A 22,616-nucleotide genomic window follows, 5' to 3' on the forward strand; every position below is an offset into this window, starting at 1 on the left:
CTCGAATTTTTATAGCAATTACGCAGCTGCAGCGACGAGATCGCTTTATCATCTGTCGCGGAAAAATGCGAAACGCGTGTGCATCGCTTCGCGATACGCTCGCTTTGTCGATCGCTTATTACTCAGAGTTCGTATTGACTCTGTCCACAGAGAAAACCAGTGCAGGATCAGCTGTTCTCTATTTCTCTAGAATTATCGGGAATTGAACAATATAATTTCGCGGAATTTCCTAGGACCCGAACCATCGCATCCGTCGTTTCACGGCGCGTTCGTGCACCAGATTGAAAGGAAGCCTCTCGATCCGTGTGCCGCAATTTTTTCCGACTCGCTCGTAAAACCAACAATCGCGTATCCGGGATCTAGGAGCACCTCAACAATAGAAGGTGTTCTTGGAAAGTCGCGGAAACCAAGACAGAGCCTAACAACGCGTGCAGGCCGCGACACCGCGTATTCACGTTCGCGATACACGTGGCGTATGAATCACGGGACATTTGTAGCCGCTAGCGATTCCAGAGTCGCGGCGATTGATCACGACACACTCGAGAATCTAGAAATCTAGGCTTCCTGATCGAGCACAATTTTGTCGCTGTCTCAATTAAGACCCGTCGCAACGCCGAGAGTAATCCTTACATCTTGTGCACCAGGATCGGCGAAGGAGCTAACAAATCACTAGATGCGGCGCTAATTCTGGATCTGGCAGGGATCTCATTCGGTCATTGTCTAATTAAACAACTTATCGGTGTAACTGCAGCTAGCAAAACCAAACCCGACATGCAGTATGCGAACGTGTAAGAAGATCGTGAACTTGTATTACGCTTAGTTTCCTGTAAGTACGATGAAAGTTCTAAAAGGCAGTATCAATCTTTCCATTCAAGTCGCAAGACTACGTAAATTTTGCATTTTTCTTCGTTTAATTAGATAACATCAAATTTCGTTGGAAATACAACGCTGTTCGACTTATGAATTACGAACACCACGATACAACACAAACTGTGCCGTTTATTTTGCTTCTTCAAACCGTTAGACCGAATCAAACAGCTGTTTGTTCTCGATTAAAACTATTAATTTAGTAGTCCTCCAACGGAGCGCGACACTTTTTATGCGACTTTCTTTTCTTTAGTCTTCTGGTTTACATTAATTCCTCCTATGTCTGTCGAGCGTTGTGCTAGATTGACGTGTCTGCTCGTTCTGATCATTTTTAATGTCACCTTAATTCCTGTCAGATGGAAAAAGAGATATTTTCTACTTTAAGAAAGCTAATTCGCAGCTATAGTCGCCTCGGAAATATTTATAAAACATTAAACAACTCTTAATCAGCAGCGTTCGTCGATGAAATTGTTTCTCGTGTCTAGTGTTACAAAAATGAAGACATTAAAGACTTTTCTCGAAACCAATGGGAATTGACATAGTGATTCATGATTTTCTGGAGTTTGTTCCTCGGTGTCAATTCTTATCACAAACGACCAGAAGTACAGTAAATTCTCTCCAATTGTCCTTCAGCTTGTAAACGGAAATGGACAATTTTGGCAGAAAAGATACGATTATTCGATCTTTGCACCACGTTTTTATAGTCGCTGACAATCGGCAACCATAAAAACAAGCCGCGAGGCTCGAATAAGCTGAGGGAAAATTGGAGAGAATTTACGAGACGCGTAGCTGCTAAAAGACTGAAACGAATACAGCATGCGGTATCGATTTTCAAAAATTCCGAAAGATATTTTCTGTCGTACAGATCGATCTTTCCGGTGTCAAATTTCTGACATCGAATCTCGTCCTTAAGCAGAACGATTATCGGAGGAAATAATGTTCGGCCGGCCGTGCGGAAATTCTTTCCAGAAATTTATCTATCGGGAATTTCCATAAACATCTAGCACTATCTGATAATGAGCGGCCAGGCAGTACGAATTCCCGCAAAAGGAAAACAATTGGTGCCACCTGGAAAAATGACCAATGATTCATGTGCCACGTGCGCCACGTACCGCAGCCGCAGTTCAGGGAGAGGCGAACAAGGGAAAGGGGACGTATGTCGTTGGCCTGTCGTGCTTCCTTTCCCGTGATACCCCGGGAAGTCTATTCAGAGGTTGCGCTACGACGACGTTCAGCATCCACATAGGGCCCCGAAGCGTTCCACGGTGATTACCATATTGCATGTCACATTGTCGGCGCACCCCACGAAGGAGAAAAAGAGGACCGGCAGCAACGGGACAAGCGAAGGACGGAGGAAGACATGGAGGACGAGGACGCTGACCACATTATAATATACCTGGGGGCACAGCGTCTATAAACCACCGCAATTCTACGTTCCTCCTAAGCGTGTAGAACCACGGTCCCCAGGATTATTCAGTCTTTTAAAGTTTCTTCAAGCGAATCCTGGCCTCGCGAACGCTCGCCGCGGCCTTTTCCTGCGCCGGCATCGCTCGCCACCGACGTTACTTTGCCTCTTGATCGATGGAAAATTCACCGAAACGACATCAATCTCCGAGTTTAGCCACCGGTGGCCCCTAAACATTTTCGATTTGACTCGGGGGAATAACCACTTTACTGTTCTCATTATCCACTTGGGAAGTCCAATTCGCATTTTTCCTACTCGAACGGTCTGCCGTCGATGTTTGCAGAATTTCATTATACATTTTTGTCGTTGCTGCGTTGGGATTACCCGTGATGATGAATAACGCTCCGAAAAGCAGTTTTCCCGTGTGCCTGGTAGATTACGTTTGGAAAGAGGTCGAGAAGGTGAGACTGTCCTAATCGCAGGATGATTCTAGAAATGATGTGTTTATTTATACGTAACAGCAGGCACTCGTTATTTCTAGGTAAAAGTTTTTCACGGCTTTTGTTAAATCTTAAATTTACAGCATACCTTGCAGCAATGATTAGAAGGATTTAAAAGCATTGTTTATACTATTTCTAAATTATTAAGACTATTAAAAGGAGGAATACGATTTTGTGTAACTCTTGTTTCATAGTACTGATAAAGAACATTTTTGATTTTGCATAATCATCTGCAGTCGACTAATCAAAGTTACAATTGAGGTACCCACAACTATGTTCTACGTATAATTAAATAATAAAATGACTTCTCGACATCTACGAGTAACGTCGTTTTCTTTGTTTTCTTTGTTTAACCACTTTTTCTTTGCTTTAATCTTTATTTAACCTTTGCCGACGAAATATTGATCACTTCTTTTCATTTTAAGTGTCTTCATAGTATATATCGGAAGATACATAGTATCATCTAATCTCAGAAGAATAATTGAGAGAATAATCTGTAATTGAATAAAAGCAATGCAACTTGTTAAGAATTCGATTAATGTTGAATACTCTTGTGTGAACACAATTATTTTACTACGCATTAAAATATAGTTTAATAAATACTCTCTTACAGCTAGCGAGTTACGCCAAAGAATGTAAGAACGTGCAGACTTTCACAGGTTAAATTTACCTGCTTAAAGTAAATTGGCACAGCAAGAAACAAATTTCGTAATACATATCTACATATAAATCGTATGTTCTTTACATATCACCAAAGTTTCATAACTTTCTGAAATTGCGGTTGGACGTTTCTCCTGTGTTAAGTACTGCTTGCTGTAAAGCGATAATACTGTAAGCAAATAATGTCAGACAGCTATCAAAGATTGTAGTATACTACCTATTTATATATATAAATTCTACCTATTTGTCATATCAATTAATTCCACGAAACAAAAAATACAATGAAATGATAAAGTAATACATATTATTTTCTAAAATTCTTTTTAAAATACGAAATCAAATAAATGTTATTTATATGTCATTATATTATTTGTTATGTTATATTATGTTATATTATTATATTATATATTATTATGTTATATTATATGTTATTATTTATATGTTATAGCTTTAATGGATATGTAGAATGCATAAGATAGTGTTTATTTAGAGTAATCGTTATTACTACACTATAAATCGTTATGCAAAATAAAAATTATTTCCATCAATCAAAGGAAACAGTGGCTTAACCGCTTCGCGTGCTCTTTCTCTCTCTCTTTCTCTCTCTCTTTCTCTCTCTCTCTCTCTCTCTCTCTCTCTCTCTCTCTCTCTCTCTTTCTCTCTCGACGTGTTATGTCGTTACGCCGATATGTTTGTGTAAGAATCTCAGACGAGATATCTCGCGACGTAATGCCACTTGTGTGCGATGCCACGGACGTGTTATCCCGCGTCGCAATACCGTTCGTACGGTACCGCAGACGAGTAAACACGCTTTGATTCGAGAGCTTCATTTCGAAAAAGTTTGGTTTCATTGACACAACATAGAAGCAAGCTAAGTGTCACACGGGCGGAGCAAAAACAGAAGCGCGTGTTTACTCGTAAGCGGTACCGCACAAATGGTATTGCGTCGCGGGATAACACGTCCGTGGCATCGCACAAGCGGCATTACGTCGCGATATATCTCGTCTGTGACCTTGTACGTAGAGTATCGATGTCACATTTCTTCTCTTCATAATTTTCATAAATTGAGACTAATATAACAGTGTGCATGAATTCTTTCATTGTTTCTATTGTTTCGTACTTTATCTACTAATTATCATTATAAATGCATAGAATCCATAGTCTGGTCATTATTATCATAATTTTTGCAGAACGCAGGATGCTAAGCGACGAAAATTTTTGTTATTTTGCGAAGCCAAGCACATTACTAAGAAAATACATTTAGAACAAAATATGGATGTCTAAATAAATAAAAGTAAGATATTTCGTGGTACAAAAAATTATTTATATGTTAACAAAATCGCTATATATAATGAAAAAACCTATATTTTAAGTTCATTATTTTATATATTGTTTGTTTTATATCAATTTAATAACTGAAACCAATTGGTTTATTTCTATTGCTGTGTCCAATTCAGTTCCTGCTATTATTTTAACATATTTTGTGCATTATAATGCACAACACATCATACAAAAATTGTTAGAGTATTTGGAGCAGAGTATTCGGTATAGTGTACAGTATTTGGAGCATTGTAATTATTAATCTGCGGATATTTATGTAAAGTAAAAATTGCAGAAAGTGGATATTGCGCAAGAATTGCTTTCTTCTTTCAATAATTTTAATAAGTAGAAAGGAACATGAAAATATCTTTAAATTCTTTCACAGTTTCGATTATTGCGTGTTCAATATATATTCATTTTTGTCATACATGCATGAAGATCCGCAGTCCAGTAATTTGATATGGAACACAATAGATAGGCCTCAGTAACTCATTATGACTACACGATTGGCGCATAGTAACTCGCTTATAAAAATTTTTCCTATTTCTATTAACCCCTCGAATCGGCAATTTTACACAAGTTCGTAATTCGCTTAGGCGGTAATTAATTTACGAAATTTTAGTACTTTTCATTGTGATTTCTTTGAAGTCAAATAAAACGAATGCTACTTGTTCGATTAACTTTAAACTTTGAAGGTATGTTAATTAAACACCACATATCGATTCAGCACAATTCCCTACTGAAATTAAATTTAATAAGCGTACATTAAACAATATATACCATTTAGTGCGTAACATATTATCAATGAGAACAAAAGAATAGAACCGCTAGAAACAATGGGATAAAGTGACCGTGGCTACATTTCAATATTTTTATTCGAAGAAGACGTTCAATAACTAGAGAGCCCTTAAGGTACAATTTAAATGCCCCGAGAAACATAAAAGAAGTACAAAAAAACTACTTTATTTACTTCATTAACTTGCGGAAGGTTAGTTTCTGAGCATAGTAGCTGGTACATCAACTCTATCGCGTAACACACGTATGTACAAAGTAAGATTTGTTGCTTTCGAGTCCGGTTTCCGCCGCAGGGTTAAATTTCTGATTAATCGCGGAGGCGGCCAGCCGAAAGTCCCTTTGCTCGTGCAAACACGAGTGCCCGGCGACACGCGAATGCACGTGTTCATCATATCTCGGGAATCCTCTGTCTCGAGAAATCGTGTTTATGAATTCCGTGGATCACGAGCCGCCTGAGAAACGCCGTTCACGCGCAGTGTTCAAAATTCTTGGCATCCCCGCGGCTCGGCTTTCAGAGAAATGAAAACACTCGGCCTCACCGTTTATTGCCAATTGATTAGCGCGCCGTAGGATCAAAGGGTCGACTTCATCCCGGGCCCGCGGTCGTTAATTATGCGCGGACGCAAAAAATGAAATTACAGTTCTCCGTTGGATCGATAATACGTTCAAAAATGTTAATGTTATGTTAAAATATATTATTAAGCCGAGCACGATCGGATACGTTCGCATCGCACAGGTAATCTTCCGGTTTGATTAGTCGCGACCGATAATACGGTGTAATTTTCGGTGCACGGTAGCATCGTGTTTATCGATGCTCGCCAATTTACTTTTTTAATGTCTCAATTTATTCCCCTTAAAATTTATCTTGTACGGATTAATTCAGATTGATCTAGCGTTCGACACGGAACGCCCGATACCCTCGTAATTGCTGCATTAATTATCTCCGGACCGCGAAGAACGAAGAATCATTTCCCATGCTAATAATTCGAAGGCGGTGGGCTCTGTCATCAAAATACTTCGACGCGTCTTGTCCGATCGTGATCGACAGAGCCGTCATCCAGCAAATTCGAGCAACCTACTGAATACTAGAGATACTCATTAGCAATGGGGTTTTTTATCGGATTGAATAAACAGTGCCGTTCTATTCGTCGACGTGATTTATTGCCACTGAATCATGAATTTTATACATTTATGACAATAGTAAATCAAGCAAATACGAAACAGTAAAAACATTAAAGAATTTGTGTGTGAAAATACTGTTGCATTATTTTCAGCTCGTTATAAATTTAATAATTTCACAAATAAATATTTCTAAATATTTTTCAGATACTTAATAATATCAGACTGATTTGGTAGTTCTAGTGTTCATGAGGATTTATTTCACGTACGAATTCACGGTCGAATTACTACATCTTTTTGACACTTAATGTGTTTGTAACATCAATTTGTAATAAATGCTAAATTAAATTAAATTTTCAAATGTCCCGAAATATTTATGCAGAATTGCCAAAATTGAAATATAAATATCGCAATAAATATTGCAAATTCTTTGAGAGAGAGAGAAAACGAGACTGAATTTATTTCATATTTGCGTAGTGGAAAAGTAGCCTGATTTTAGTTCTCAAATTGTTCTACTATCATGAGAGACAAAATTTCTTTCACTTTTTGTTAATAACAATATAAATCTTATTTCAAGCCTCGTTTTGCCACCTTGTAAATTAGGTTTATTCTAAACACTATATATTATAAAACTCGTTTGTTCCCCTCTGTGTCTCTCAAGCCAAAGAAGCAGTATACTATCTACACTTTCACCGAGCAATGGAGAAGTAAATAATTATGGAAAGAATTCGCGCGCCACTATATTTTTCCAGTTTTTCGCGCGAACTTCGGGCCGAACAAGGAGTCATCTGTTTGAAGACGGTTCCGCGAGGAAGCCGGTAACAGGTAGCATTAGTGGGACAGTGGTGAACGGCCTTTAAGTTGCCCAGAATGTCAAAAAACGAATTCTACAAGAAGATTAATCTTCCCGGTAATTTCTACAGAATACTTCTTGCCGTGCAAAATACTGGGCGAGTTTAATAACTCAATTTACACCTAGCGCGGCCACGGTTGCCTCGGGGCAGAAGAAACGTGCGGGGAATAGGACAACTGAAAACGCCGCGAACGCCGCAAACATCTTCTACGAGCCGGGGAAATTACGGTGAAATCTAGCCTGTGATTTTTCACATAAATAACCAAGCAAAACTAAGTGTGAACCGCGAGCGGTGCAATTATCCGCGAATGTAAAAGGACAGGCGAAAACACTGTTGCAAGCAAAAACCGTCTATCAAGGTTGACGAAATGATTACTTTGTGCTTTGATCGAGGTTTCAAGGATAGCTTAAGGTCAACGGGACTCGTTTTTTCGTATTTATTATTCATGGAATTCTTACTTTTTGGTGTAAAAACCATCCTTAGCGTTCATCGCAATCTCGCTATGCGTCGGAACTATCATTACCTGTTTTATTTCTGCGAAAGCCATAATGTTAATTGGAAATCTATTACAGATGTTTTGTGGCAACCATTTCAAGGTGCAGGCAAGGTATTCCTTAATTTGTACTCTCAACCCTCGTGCGTCCCTCCTGTCAACTTCACTGTTGCCTTCACAACTTGCCTGTAATAAGCTATACTCTTCTAAGTTATAATTAAGTGATACTGTCGTAAGTTATAATTATAAGTCATATTGTTATTAGTGGGCAAGTTAGCCCGAAACTTTATTTTTTTTTAACGCGAACCACATATGCTTAGCATTGTTAGTGACAAAAAATGATGTCAAAGCTACAAATCTTTGTCACGAAGAAGTCCCTGTGTGTCAATATGACACGTACACTCTTACGTTCTGTTGTGTTCCATCGGTTCAAAAGCAAAATAAAAGAAAAAAAACGTTAAAATTCGAAGCAAGAAATACATGTGAGCAATACAGAGCACGAAATAGAGGCAGTCTATTTGAAATCGGAGTTCGAAGTACAGTAAATTCTCCCTAATTGACCCTCAGCTTGTACACAAAAATGGACAATTTGGGAAAATTAATCGAGCTTTGCGACTCGTTTTTATAGTTACCGATTGCCAAGAACTATAAAAACGAGGTACAAGGCACAAATAATTGTACCTCCTCTTTTTTAATTTTCCATTTTTGTTTGCAAGCTGAGGGTCAATTAGGGAGAATTTACTGTAGATCTAAACTATAGGAAGACAGCGAAAGAAATAAAGCACTCTTATAATTATTTAGCACAATATAAAAATTTCTCGTGGTTTAAAAGTAAGTTTTAGTGACCAAAAACACTAGTAATGATAGTAACTCATTCGTAAGTAGTGAAGATGACACAGATTATGTCTATTGAGAATATAAACAGCGAAAAGGAATATCACAGTGGTAAGAATAGCGAGACATTTTTAGGCTAAACAACTCGAGAAGAAGTAGCGTTGCCAAACTCGAAAGATGCTTTTCGCCAAAAGACAAGAAAATATACTCAAGGGATCGAAGATGCTCAAGTGGTCGAAGAAGTTCTGCTTTTGTATTGAACTGTATGCCGGGTAAAATGAAATAAACGTTTTGAGAAATCTGTAACGTGAAGGTTAACTCATCAATTTGAATAAAAATATATCGAAAGAAACCTGTTTACCTTGCCGTTTCGTCGATTTTTTTAGCACCGTGTCAATTTGACACCGAGGCCGAGGAACAGATTCGGTTCGTGAAATGAGAAACGGATGAGGGTTAAGAAGATGATGGGAACGAAGAGCTTAAGAGAGCGTCTAATTGGTGTTAAATACTGTGGTTTAAATTATACAGCATCATGAGAGTGGAAACCCGACTCGGGATCGGATTGACTTTGCACACCATCCACGCACCGTTTAATTACCTGCTCGAAATGTCCATTCCCTCGAACGTAGGTCTCCGGAAGCGGTTTTCCGCAGTTTTAGCGTCTCGGTCACGTCTGCACAAGAGTTTTCAATTATCCCGCGTTTCTGCCGGCTCCCGTTTCCTGTTGTTTTTTCCTGGTCATTTCATTTCTGAAATGGCGCAGTTTCCGCACCCTCGAAACAATTTCCCGTCCGCGCCGCACACATTCGCCTAATCGGCCATGCCTGAATCCGTTCACGCACGCGTGTCGTTCGCGTGATCCCAATGCGTGCCTTCTCCGCGTAATGCTCTGCGAAATGGCCACTTGCCTTTCATTGCCTTGCCACCGGACAACGACGCAACATTTTCCGTTACAAATATTCCCTGCGGTAAACCGAACCTTTCTCACTAAAATGAAAAAAAGATCACTGGAATCGGATAAATAGTTTAAGAAATGAAAATTCGTAAGTGCAACGTGTTCCCACGAGTACAGGTAAAAATTGCTCAATTTTCAACACTTTTAAATACTGGGTTCTACAATTGGTTATATGATTTAAGAAATAAAACAAATTCGCAAGAATTTTAACGCATTTCCACAAGAATACGTAAAAATTTTCTGATTTTTTGGAACTGTATTTTTCAATGGGATAAATAGATTAAGAAATAAAAATAGGTAAAATTCATAAGTAAGAATACATTGGTAAGATTGATTGGAGGTTCAACCCTTTGCTGTTCAAAGTGTTTCCTGTCATATATTATAGTAAGCATTTGCTATAATTAGATCGCGGATCTTTATGCAAACTATGTACTTTTCTTTATGAATTACATCAAGTTTATACAACTAAAAATTAACAAATGTCAATCTCTAGATATAATTCAGTAAAAATTATAGAATGTTTAAAACGATCGAAGTTATTTTGTTGTGTGAATTAAAAACTGGAAATTACGATGTATAACTTCCTCGATTACGTTGGAAATTTAAGAGAGGTCACACTATGGCTAAAAACGAAATTAGGTTTTGCAGATATGATAAGATACGTGACTTCAAAGATTTACTGAGCTATACATATAGAGTTAATAATTTTAGTGATTTGTTAATAATATTCAAGTAATTTTAATTTCTTTTCATTTTCCTACTGTTCCAAGTTTTGCCAATCTATTATTATCATGAATGCATGAAATCCGTAATCGAGCTGTAACATTATATGTATAATTCGATCATACGCAACCTGATCAGAATAATTGCAAAATAATACATACTATTTCTTACATATATTTCATACATACTAATTCTTACATACTATACATATAATTGTAACATTATTCATGTATATCATGTAAATCAACGAAAGTAACTATTAGTTTAAAAGTCAATGTTGAATCTGGCTCGACATAGAACAGCAAAGGATTAAAAATTAGTATTTTGCAAATAAATCCGAAAGCAGCGAAACGACGACTGAGAGAAATATTCTCTACTTTTTCTTTTTCTGTATTCTTAAGTTTTTTATTATTAGAATATATCGCTATAAAGCTGAATTTATAAGTTCATTTATTTTAGCACGGTTGTATTAAATTGAAGGTCATTAGCAATCACACAGCTCACAATTAATTATAATGTGATTTATAATTAACATGTGATTTATATTGTAAAATATAAGTCACTAATATTGGCATGAATAACTATAACGGAAAACTATATCAAATCATGTAGATTAAAGGATTTAATTCTAGAACAAGAGTATTTTCTATTTTTCAGCATAAGTAAAATTGTGGGGGTGCAGGCAACTCAAAATAAAATATTAATAATTATAATGTTATTTATTATTTTCGAAATATAATAAAATATCAATATTATATTTTATATATTATTATATGTATATTATATGTGCATAAGAAGTCGGTGGCATATAACACATATATATGTATACTATATTTTATATAATACGTATATAAGTTCAATGTTTTAGTATATATTTACACGTTTGCAGTCCAATTAAAAATTTTATGGGCTCGCCGGCAACACCAAGGTGTCGTTCTAAGGTTAAAGAAGAGGAGCATGTTTCTGATGTTGTCCTAATGTCGTCTGCACCGTAAGACATTATATTTCGTTACGAAAGGAATTGTTCCCGTTCGTGTCCTCGATCTGGAGGACTTGATTCCCGCCGATTTTTCATACGGTGATTGCAATCAATATTGCAGCGTGCATCGTAAAACTCGTATCCGATTCGTGTGCACCGCGCAGCTTACCATTTTTCGCTTTCGTCACGCGTTTAGCAAGAATCGCTCGAAGGACTTAACACAATTCCAATCTCCGAAGCAGTCGCCGCGCGGCATTATAATTCAATCAGAACGTCTCAGCGAAGCCGCTAATGTTTAAATGCATCATCTTCGCTGGCCCGGCTGTTCAAGCATTATACGCGAGATCGCGATTGCGTTGGTGCCTTCTTGCGACCCGACCATCGGTAATGTAACGAGTGTCATTAAGCGACGTTCACTTAATTCAATTATTATCATACCTTGGCGCACCGTAAGGCCCCGTCTCTCCCTCACTTTGCCTCTCTCTCTCTCTCTCTCTCTTTCTCTCTCTCTCTCTCTCTCTTTGCCCTTCTGCCCCTGTCGCCTTTCTCTCCCCCCTTTCTCGCCTCTCTCTTCACCCTCGGCAACCGTGTATGCATTCTGCAATCATGATTAGAGTCACGGACTGACTAATGCGGCAAGGAATTATTCTATTAGAGCGGAGGCGCATTAGGGGCCCGCTCGAGGACTTTTCTAGCCCCGATAATCGGCCGGGCTCGCCGGCGACTAATAGGATGCCTATTAGCCACGCGGAATGAGCACCGGCGTTCATGGCGACCATAAACAACTCTGCGAACCAAGGAGACGATAATGTTCGCGAGGGTGTCACGCGGCCAACGATAATTCGCGTTTCGCAGCCCGTGCTCGCTCGACCGACCCACCCGTGCTCTTAATAACCCCTTCTACCCCCTTCAGAAAGCACGCCAACTCGCCTAAATGCGCCGCCAATTCCATTCGCCTAAACTTGAGATTTCTGCGTTCACTCGAGTCTTTTCGTCCTCGAGAACCTCTGCGAGGTAAACGCGAAACTAGTCGTAGTACAGCAGAGAAACGAATTTGAAGATGATCAAAAATTGCCCTTGGCTCGTTCTTTGAAATTGTTTTCTAACAGAACTGTACGATGCACGAAGATTAAGGATCGATACATATCTACGTGCTAGGCTCGAGTCGTGCTAGCCGCGTGCTCGACTGACAGTGTTCACATTAGGTGTGCGAGCATGATGCAGGCAGGACCGACATTCGGAGTTCGACTTTATATTTTTCGGATTTCCCAATGCAACTGCGAGGCTTTTCCGATTAAAATAAGACCAAACACGATATAATTTTTGTAAGATTTTTATGAAAAATATAAACATACTTTTCATATTAATACTAACTTAAAAATTTTAGAAAACCAATAAAACGTCGTCTTACACAAAATCTTTATTTTTGTAGTTTAAACAACCAAAGTTATGCCAAGATCATGCCAAAGTTAGGCCGAAAGTTATGCTAAAGTTATGTCAGGGTTATGTCACGGTTATGCCAAAGTTAGGCCAAAGTTATGCCGAAGTTAGGCTGAAAGTTATGCTAAAATTATGTCAGGGTTATGTTATGGTTATGCCAAAAAGTTAGGCCAAAGTTATGCCAAAGTTTTGTCAGGGTTATGTCAGGGTTATCTTAGAGTTATGTTATATTAATGTTAACTTAAAAATTTCAGAAAACCAATAAAACGTCATCCTACACAAAATCTTTATTTTTTGTATAGTTTAAACACCCAAAATTATGCCAAGGTTATGTTAAAGTTATGCCGAAAGTTATACCAAAGTTATGCCAAAGTTATGTCAGAGTTATGTCAGAGTTATGTCTGATTTATAAATTTGCAACGAAATAACACACACACACATGCGCCGTTTAATTATATGAAATAAAAGTTAAATAAATGCTTATTATACTTCTATAGCTGTATTATACTTAATTGATTATGCTTACGTCTTGAAATTTATAATAGCGCATGTGTAAAACATTATTCTTTAAAATGTATCGTCTTGAACAATATAATTATACTTTTTGAAAAATGTGGTAACGCTACGAATTGAAATCCGAAAGGAATCGGAGAATTCCCTTTTGACGCCATTTGTTCGTCAAACAATATCAACCAGTTTCTCTGAAAAGCCGTCTCACTTTCTTCAGAATTTCACATTTTATTGAATTATGACCCACAGATGGTCATCAGAAGTCGAGCCACCATCTAGCCTTCATTGATTCCTTTTTCAACATGCTCTGTCAAGTCGAAATGCTTCCCCGGGTTTATTGCCTTTAGAACGAAAGATTGCGCACTCTGTTCACATCGTACCAGTTCCGTAGTTCCGTCCCGCTTTGTTTTGATTTCGGGCGAAGCAAGCCTCGACCGAGCCTGCCTGCGAGTGTGAACACATTTGGACGGTGCCGGGCGGCCTGGCACGCTGCAAGCACGGCACGCGTAGTGTGAACACTCCAATGTAAATCAAATGTAAGAATGATTCGGCCTTCGTCAGACTTGGAGCACGGCCGAACCTGGCACGTAGATGTGAATCGACCCTAAAGCTTACCTGCTTGGATGTAAACCCAGAATGCAAAAAGATTTTTGATCGAAGACAAAAGTTGTATGGCATTTGTCTACCGCGTTAATTGTTCGGAGATGTTTGACTGCACACTTTGTGATTTTTTTCCGATGGAGAACTTTACTCCCTACCGAAATTATAGTAATTGGAGTTGAATGTTTTACAAATTTAACGTAATTTTTATTTTGTAATTTTCTCAAAGACAGCTGTAGACCATATGAAAATTCTAGTTTTTACTTCCTAAATATACTGTAAATTTTGTACACGAAACGCTTTTCATTTAAGTTTTATTAACCTTTTAGGCACAACGCGCCACTATAGTGACTTCCGCGGATGTCATCTCACTTGGTCATCGTTTCAATCAAATAATCGTCTTCATATGCATTGTTTCACACTTCTTTTGTCTTCACATCGATTTACAATATACAGACTTATCTTAACAATATAACTGTATCTTAACAATATACAGACAGAATATACAGACACTCTGTACAGTACATATCAGACTCTGCCGTCCAGAGAAATAGCTTCGCGCAGAATTCAGCCGTACCTAAAAGGTTAACCATTTGCCGCGCGAATGTTGAGTCTGCGGTGTCAATATAAAAATTGTTATATCATGTTTCACAAAAATTTTTATGTTATCAAACCTGTTCATACAGTGCAACTGCCATTATCTATCAAATATATTATCTAAATACATTTCACATGCAATCAATTGAGCAATCCTGTAAAAAACGATTTATTGTACAAATCAACAAAGATGAAATATGATATTGTAGCTAACGAGGAGAGGACCCCAGAGTTGATGCTCACATTTTGATGAGATTTCCTACAGTGGGCTTGTAAAGCTGAATCCAATGATTATGGTATATTATGATATATATTATGGTATATTATATATGGTATATTATGATACAGTTTTTGAGATAATTAATATTAACCCTTAGGGGACCAAAACTATTTATTTCCAGTTTACACACTGCCAAGTTTAGACTGTTTTTCAGACGAAGAGAAATTTTTTACTGAAAATTTTTGTATCAAATATAGAGAAGAGATATTCATTTTTTAAATAAAACTTCGTTGATATATTTTCATCGAAACAATCGTGCCTATTCTTCCAATGTTTCCTGCCAGATTTTACGGTTTTATTGATTTCTGCCGCGTGTATGGTGGCATTGGACCGTTAAGGGTTAAAGTTACTGACAAAAGGCCAGAAAGACGCGCTGGATTACGGTGCGTGACACCGCGCGGCAGGTAGTGGGGGGTGCCCCGCACGTCGGCATCAGGTAGCCCGCACCCCCCACTTCCTGCCACGTGGTGCCTCACGCCGTAATCCAGCGCGTATTTCTGGCCGTTTATGAGCAACTTTAACATTAATTATCTCAAGAACTATGACCCCTAAAACCAGGTATCATTGGATTCAGTTTCACAAGCTCTATCACTGTGCCAAATCTCATCAAAAAGTGAGCGTCAACCCCGGAAACCTTTCCCTTTAAGTAATTAATCTGTCATCTAAATGTGCATGTCACTCTGCTTAAAAAAACTGTTAAAAGTATCAGGTCGTCAAGAATGAAATTTGTAGAAATGTAGGTAAAGTTGGTTGATAACTTACAAATATAAAGAATTATTTTATTCATCAAGATATGCACTTATATTGTCTATACACTTTTGCCATTTAAGCAGCAGGTTGTTTAGGCCGGTGGTATAAAACCCTGGCGGACGAGAGTCAATGAATTCCTGGAAGACCAGTTTTACAACATTATCCGAATTAAATTGTTTTTCTATTAAAAAATTGTCCAAATCGTGGAAGAAGTGGTAGACAGTGGGGGCTAGGTCTGATGAGTATGGAGGACGATGAAGAAGTACCAACTCCAATTCCTGTAGTTTTGCCACAGTCATTTGTGCAGTGTGTGGTCCAGCGTTATCATGCAATAAGATAGGAATCGATTTGTTGACTAATCTAGGCTGTTTTCCTTTAAGTTCTTGCATCATTTCATCCAGTTGGTTGCAGCATATTTCTGCTATGATCGGTGAGCCAGGTTTCATGAAATCATAATGGATCTCACCTGCACTAAACAGGTGTGGATAACCTTTGATTTTGAGCGACCGCGTGGCTCATTTGTGAGGTTAAAGTTATATGTACGAAATTTGGCGAACCAATTTGATATTATCTGCTGCGTACTTACACTAGTGCCAAATACACTATTAATATTTCGTGCGGTCTGCGATAATTCCTAACTAACTGCGATAGTTCCACGTAAGAATTCATACTTCATAATAGTGCGAATTTCCGACCGTTCAATTTTCAACAAAATTAATTTTTAAAAAAAGTTCTCAATATTTTTTAAAGCTTACAATGATTTCTTTAAACAGGCGAGATGTGTAACTTTCAAACACAAGAAAAAAACAGAACGGTATAATATTAAGCTAACGTTAAATAATAAGCTGTTAAAGTTAGCAATATTATTAACTACAAATTTCATCCTTGCCAACCTAATATAAATGCCGTGTGAGTAACAAGGCTCAATGTCACATGTATAAAACGTAATAAATCACACGTACAACGGAAATACTGTAGAAAACGTCGTTGGTTGGCCGAAAAAAAAGGTCAGTCGCAGATATATTATTGAATTAAAACAAAGAAAAATGTAGAGTTGAAACGGCTCGAGTGCAAAGGGTTAATTTCGCCCGCCGATAAAAGAAGATAAGAGCTGTGTGCCACTTTCTTATCATTGTTGACTGTTTGCGGATGCGGTTTACGAATGCACGTTCCAAATCGATACTAAGGAATCTGCTGACACATTGTGTCGTCGAGATAGCTGTTTCGTGGATCCTCAGCGTTTTCGTATCTACAATGACGAGAGAGCAGCTGCGCTGAAAAATAACGAGGTATCTGTGTCGACGGGAGAGACATTTCCTGAAATACACGGCAACTGGATAGAGCAAAGGTTATCGTCGCCCTCGGGCACTCGTTATAACGCGAGCTAATGTCAAAGTCGATCGTGGCTGGTTCGCTAAAGCGGTCATAGTTTATAGCAGCACGACGGGGCGCGAATTATTGTTACCCGCGTACACACGATACTTTCTCGCGCGGCTTTTAACGAGTCTGAATTTATACCGGTCGTTCATTATCGTTATTTAATAATTGACGGTTAGCGTACGGATTGCACGTTGAATACCGTGTCGGGCCCAACCAAGTGCGGTTTAATTGTCCGAGAGAGCATGTGATCAATGGGAACTTCTCCTCCTTTCTTTTTTCCCTTCGAGATACGATTTTTTAATAAGGAAAGACCGATCCAGCGTCTATTAATATTCATACGATCCTGTCCCGCGCTGGTAACGCGGCTCGATATTACGTGCAGATCATTTTATAATCGACCGGAAGCTTGTAAACCATTTACATCGACGCACGATGAACCATTAAATCACTGTTACGTTAACCCTGAACCACGGACATCCGAATTTATGACGACAACATCGGACACGGATACGGTTAGACACTCGCTAAAATATTTTTATACGAAAAATTCATGTGATATTCATTTTTACATGGAAATTAAATCTAACACGCATTTTAAATATAACGCACATTTTCATTGCAGCTTTCCCGAATGCAGAAATAACCAGAAAAGGTCCAGAACCGCTGCTCGTATTTGTAAACGTTGAAAAAAATGCGTGAGCATTGAACCCGACACCCCTCGCGCAAAAAACTACGGAGCATTTGATCGTGAAAAAAAAGTCGAAGGCATGTTGCGAGATGCAAGGAACGACAGTATCCAATTTCGTCTTAATCGATCCGGTAATTTTCGCGAAAAAAATTCTTGAAAATAACCTGGTGGAGTACGGCGACGAGTCAAAATTGATCGAATCCGAGAAGATCAACGTGCTTGCTCGTCACGGTTATTAAATTCGTGTTACCGAGCGACCGGTATTTTGGTTTTTTCAGAACGTGATGGTCGGTTCTGCGCAACTAATCGCTCGGAAATTTGTTTGAACCCGTTCGCGGGATAATTTTTTTCTGCGCTTTATGTTAATTGGCCGCCACGAACAAGATAACGGGACCGTTTTTCCTGGACAATAAGTTTTCCGCCTAGGCGGAACGTAATTATCTATAAGTCGGCGGGTACAAATCGATGAAAGTTACAGCCACAGGGCTCCGGCCGTTGGACGAGCCGGGCCAGCAACTTTTCGAAGCTCTTTATCGAGAGGAGAACAATTTACAAGCTAATTTGTAACCGTTAATGGTATAGTTACAAGCCACGCGCCATTAGAAAATTCCTGCTCGCCATGAAAACGGCAATTTATGCATTTGCATTTGACGGAGTCGCGTGGTCGTTAGGCGTGCGCGCGAGCGCGAGGCAGAGCCGCGCTGCGGAACGGTCAATTTGTTGATTTTTCGCGCGCTCTCTCGCCGCCGAGATTTGCGCTCTCCGGTCGCGCGCGCGTTTCCACCAACTTTTCCCCGTCCGGCCGCGTTTTTCTTTGTCTTTTAAATAGCCGAGTTTAGTCGGGAAGAGCACGATGCGTCTCAAGGATGAGCAATAAAGGCCAACGGGGAGCCGCGAGGCATAATAAAAATGCTAATTCGCGGCTTAACGCGCGTCATGTTTATTTAACGAGAACGGTAGTTTTGCGTCGTACGTACGCCTCGGCCCCTCTTGATTGACAATCGCGTGGACACAACGCGATAAAAAGACGCTCGACAATTTGTTCGACTCTCCGCGAATACGGTGAAACCCGCCGATCATCTAAATCATGGCACAATAATTAATTCGTTGTTATTTATTACTTTAGCGGTAATAACATCGTAATCGGGTGCTTTTCTCTGTCGTTGTGTTTCTTCATTTCTTATACTATGTGCAGGTACCCGTTTGTAAAGTTGCCATTATTTCTGTTCGGACGCAAGGTATACAACTCTGAGAATGTGCCAAGAAAAGTAACACAAATATCATCAAAAAGTTGCAGAACGAAACATTGAGTACAATTGATGCTGCCCGATGGTATATGAGCCGTTTATTTTGAAAGTGGCATAAGTCACTTTTTAAAAAAAATCGAGTTAATGGTAACACTAATTACGATTGAACGGTATCTTTTCATTTAAAAAAAAAAAGAGTGACTTATGCCACTTTCAAAATAAACGGCTCATATCACTTCAGATCCTCTGCATAAAGATTCAGGAAAATTTGCGACAGCACAGAAGAAAAGAATATGAAATCTGTTTGATTTATAGTGACGTAAACCAAATTACAACAACCTCGACACTCGGCATACGTTACAATTACCAAAATCAATAATTCGGCGACTTTCAACCATCTTCTTCCTCTCGCATCTTAAACCACATTCTCTCTAAATGAGCCGTTTATTTTGAAAGTGGCATAAGTCACTTTACCGTAATGAAAAGTGGTGATTTTTTAATGTTTCATACGAAATTATTTATACTGAGAAAAATATCAGTATCCTGAGACAACAAATACAAGTAAATCTTCTCGAAAGTTAGCATCCATATTTTTAAACGTGTTAAAACGCAAACCCTTAAATATATCGACTTAAAAACAAAGTGACTTATGCCACTTTCAAAATAAACGGCTCAAATGTTCTTTCACACTCAGTTATTGTTATTTAACCCTTTCGCTACTACGGACCGCTACAGTGGCCTTCCATATGATGCCACTGAGGTACTACGGGCCACTATAGTGGCCCTCCATAAGATGCATTATATTGCATAATGTTTTATCTCCTCTCATACTGTAAATTAAAGAGCGCATGCTAAGACGTTATAAACACCCTGGAATACCCTTTATTTATAAATACCCGTGCAGTGATGTCGCAGCGCTCCGTTCAGCGGAAGTACTGCGGCGGAGAACCCGCCCGTAGGCGAAAGGGTTAAATCAAATTCAGAATTTACAATAAAATAATCTCTCACACACACGCACACCTCTCTTATTTTATTAGCTGATATTTAAATTAGTACTGCCCAATATTTTCTAAAACAATCTCAACCACAAGAATAATTTGCAGAATTAATTAATAAAAGGAATACCACATACAATATTAGCTCGAACACTACGGAGTGTTTACCGTATTCAAGCTGTACAGGGTGACCCAGAATGTTACTCGCAATCAGGAAATGGAGGATTCCTGAGGTCATTTGAAAGAACTTTTTCCTTAGCGAAAATGCAATCCGCAGCTTCGTTCACGAGTTATTAATGAAAAACACTGACTAATAAGAGGCGAGCTCGTCTGGCGCGAGGCGGCCGAGTCAACGAGCGAACGAAGCCCGGTTCCGCTCATTGGCTTGGCCGCCTCGCGCCAGCTGATCTCGCCTCTCATTGGACACTGTTTTCCGTTAATAACTCGTTAACGATGCCTCGGAGGAGATTTTTGTAAAGGAAAAAGCTACTTCAAATAATCTCGGGAACCCCTCGTTTCCCGGTTGCGTGGGACTTTTGGGACACCCTGTATATTTAATCCGTCAAATCTCAAGAATATCTCCATCAAGGTAGTTGTAGACGTAATGTAGCGAATAGAAGAAAATTTTATTACTGTAGACATTTGTACACGTATATACAATCGATATTGTGTTGGCCATAGTAATCAACGATTTCCAATTAACTTAACCGGTACGTATCGCACTCTACTCGAGACAAAGGTAACACAACGAAAAAGTGGATGTTTGCCAAGAGTAGCGGAAAGATGTTTCTGAATATGATTGGGCATTAGCTTGTTGATTGGATTTCTGAACACGAAGAATATTATTTGTAATACGAGTTCGTGTGAATGCACTTCTTCGTAATGAGAGTCAGCACATAACTAATAATAAGACCGGCAAATAGGATGAAACATGAAATAGTACTGATGTAAGTTAGATAGATTTGGGTCACTGACCCCAATTTGATCTATCGACCAAATTATGAAGATTAATGTATGGTAGTTTAACGTGCTAATTCGAAAATTGCGTAAACAACGGATTTTGTACGATAATAACTTGTTGCGAAAATTACGTAATAATTACCGTGTTTTATATTGAAATCTCATATGAGATTTATTAATACATTATATATTACATACTTACAAAAAATTGCAAACAACTGTCAAAATGTGGTATAACACTTTATTTACCGGAAGCTAATTGGCTGACTTTTCAGTGACTGAGTCTTAATAACTGAGTCTCAATAACTTCAGATGCAATTGCTAGACTTTATAAATTCATATAATGATTGTTTGATTATAGATGAAATTGTATAACTTATTATATTATTTATAATTAACGATATTAAAACGATGATTAGGAAACTGCTGGTAGATAAGGTGTTAAGATATTAGCAACTTTTCCCCCTCTAGTTGCTCGGATCTATGATCAATTGGCATTTTCGTTGATCGATGGATTTATCAACACTGTACAGAAAGTAATTAATTTTTTTTTCTCGTTAAACCGTCCAACCAAAACAAAAGAAATTCTACCGCTATTAGCAAGCAATTTAATGATTTATATTATTTTTGTATCTATAGCAAAGTAATAATAACTGTAGGGTAATATTTCATATAAGTAAGGTAATATTGTATCTATAGTAAAACGAAGTAATTTTCAGTTTCCTCCCGATGATGAGAAATACGAAATGGTATTTAAAATTGCAATCATGCTGCGTTACAAGATAGGCACGCGAAATTTACTAGCCTGACTCATGCTCGAGCATCTCGGTCCAAGCAATGCACCGCGAGTTCAGCTCGTTATTTCGGCTGAATGAGTTAAATAGCGCGCTATATTTCCTTGTTCTTAATGGAATGGCGAGTGTTTAGACGCTTCCAACGATCTAGATGCTCCGGTAGGATAAAATAGAATCTCGTAATGTTAAGAGACTGATCGCGCTCCTTTATTCATCATTAAACGATCCTGCAGCCCATTAAATGTCTCGAATCGCTCTTGAAGAACTTCTGTACGCTGTAAATGTAGAAATAATTTGCTATGAATGAATCACGGTGTAGGAAGGAGAGATAGACCGACTACGGTTATCCCATCATAAGATTTCTGTGACGCTAAACCTTTGCTCCCATGAGTTCTCGCGAGAGGTGTTAATCGAATATCAGTGCTCACCGATAGATTACTTTTTTAAAATTATATTTAACACTACTTCGATAGTGGCTACCACACGCACGCTCGCGTAATAAGAAACTCTCACCGCGATTGTACGAAAGTTTTATACACCACCTAGCGGACTATATCAGAAGCAAACTTCTCGTAACTCCATTCAATCTAATTTTGCTTCAACTAAATCAAATTTAAGTTTTTGTATCGTTATTGAAAAACTTCAAATTGTTTTATATTGTCAGATTTTTCATTTTCATATTGTTAAATTTATTTAGGCTAGGGTAATATTGCACGAGCAAAACATGATTATTTTCGCTTATACTTCATAAACATTAAACACATATTTAAGACGTGTATGATAACCGTTTAAAAAAAATCATATAATACAACATAAATGAGCCGTTTATTTTGAAAGTGGCATAAGTCACTTTTTTAAAAAACTCGAGTTA

At 38.4% G+C, this 22,616-nt stretch overlaps 1 protein-coding gene and 1 pseudogene across 1 annotated transcript in view; one reads left to right on the forward strand and one right to left on the reverse strand.

Annotated features, from left to right (window-relative positions):
* Positions 1-22,616, forward strand: part of MESR6 (misexpression suppressor of ras 6) — a 657,659-nt gene that overhangs the window by 166,274 nt on the left and 468,769 nt on the right. The window lies entirely within an intron of this gene.
* Positions 15,711-16,350, reverse strand: LOC143260794 (histone-lysine N-methyltransferase SETMAR pseudogene; annotated as a pseudogene).

This window comes from Megalopta genalis, chromosome 19 (assembly GCF_051020955.1).
Source record: "Megalopta genalis isolate 19385.01 chromosome 19, iyMegGena1_principal, whole genome shotgun sequence".
NCBI classification, from domain to species: domain Eukaryota; kingdom Metazoa; phylum Arthropoda; class Insecta; order Hymenoptera; family Halictidae; genus Megalopta; species Megalopta genalis.